Source organism: Musca vetustissima, unplaced genomic scaffold, assembly GCF_032173495.1.
Source record: "Musca vetustissima isolate MV318-11 ecotype Yass unplaced genomic scaffold, APGP_CSIRO_Mvet_v1 utg27210, whole genome shotgun sequence".
NCBI classification, from domain to species: Eukaryota; Metazoa; Arthropoda; class Insecta; order Diptera; family Muscidae; genus Musca; species Musca vetustissima.
Genome location: NW_026886242.1, coordinates 27,063 through 28,995, shown reverse-complemented (window position 1 = coordinate 28,995; position 1,933 = coordinate 27,063).

Genomic DNA, 1,933 nt, shown 5'->3' with positions numbered 1-1,933 from the left:
AAACCAAGATTTTATGAGCGCTGTTCAAAGGTGCCCCCCTCTCCCCTACTATCAACTTCTCGGGTCTATGTCCTTCAGGGGTAAATATATATGACATAGAATACAAATTTTGTCATTTTTCACACAAAAGCCAGGGTCCATTTGAACCGCTAAATATTGACCGATCTTTATCAAAACATGCACGCTTATTCTCTGGTCCGATCCCCTTCTCCATGCACAAATTCGCGGTGTTTGGGCCATAATTGCGGCCTCTGGAGGGACCAGAAAAACCGACAAAAATAAAGTTTTTGGTCCATTTCATCCCCTAAATATTAACCGATATTTTCCAAAAACAATAGGGGTCTTCATTGGCCAGAACCCATCCTACATGCAAAATTTCGTGAAGATTGGTCCATAACTGTGGCCTGTACCGTGTTTACAAATTATAATGGACAGACGGACAGACGGACGGACACACATGTCTAGATCGACTCAGCTAGTCGAGATATGACTATCGGTATACTTAAAGGTAGGTCTATAACCAGTATTTCGCGGCGTTACAAACTTTTGGGGCTGCACAAAGCTATAATACCCTGACAACATAGTTGTGTAGGGTATAAAAAATTGTTTATATAAATCAGGATTACGTAGTGTAGCCTTTCAACTCTAAAAATAAATTATTGTATACAATATAAAGTAAGGAGTAAAATAAACTATAATGAAACATGGATGTATACAAATTCAACTGCAGGAATCATTGCCAATGTTGTGCTTTGTAAATAAAAATTTTGTATATAAATAGTTTTTGTTTTATGGCAGTTTTTAAAGCGAAAATCACTAGATTTTTCAATAAACAAAATTAGCCGACTCCGATTCAGAGTCTATCGGGCATTTCTGGCATTCAGGTCAAGGCTAAAAGTGTATCGAACACACGTTGAGCTGCTCTGTAACAAACTTTACACGTTTGAAGTGAATTCTTTACACATACATTTTCATAGTGAGAGTCCGGTGTATTCATGTTAGATATTTTGCGATAAATGTATTTCAAATATAATTTACACAAAACATAACATTTTATATATTTCAATACCTATAAAAATAAATCAGACAGAGTAGGTTTCATTAACTTACCATTTCATTTGCCGGCATTACATCCGCTTGCTTTTCTGAAAACAGAAATATAACAACGCAAAATTACAAATAATGCTCTTAAATATTAAAAATTCAAAATAAATATGATAAAATGTCAATCATCTGCTAAGGGCAATAATAATTTATTTCAATAGTGTGCGTAAATATCTGCGCACAGAAACTGAATTGCAACATGTTTGCCATTATTGATGACAATCGTCGAAACAAATGGCCAGCAATCAACGGAAACGATTTTGAGAAATATTTTGAATATAACTAAATAGAAATACCCATGGTTTTCAACATAATCAGAATTCAGCAACAACACATACGAACATATAAAAATACAACTACTAAAAATATTACGTAAATAAATAGGGTCTATTAAATATAAATAGTTCCCTAACGGCAGGGGTTTATCGATAGCGTTTGAACTCGTAAATGGTAGACTACAGAGACCTTGGAACACTTATATGGAATTTTCCAAGTTCTTACGATAGCCAGAAATGTACATTATCGAATACCGTTAATTTTTTTTTTGATTCGGAAGTTCAAGTTGTCGCAAAATCATATCCTTCGTCGAAAAGAAGGAATTTTCTTTTATAAAAACAACAATGTAATCAAAGTCCTAGAAAAACTGATGGACCCTGCCCAGAGATGGGTTTCGTCAACTTGTATTCTTGCTGTATTACTAGTGCTGATAATATAGGTTAGTAACTATAGTAAATTGTGCATGACCATCTACATCATTTATGTCAAACATTGGTCAACAATCTTGCTATATATGTCTCGTCGATGTAATTAATTAATTACGTTTATGTTT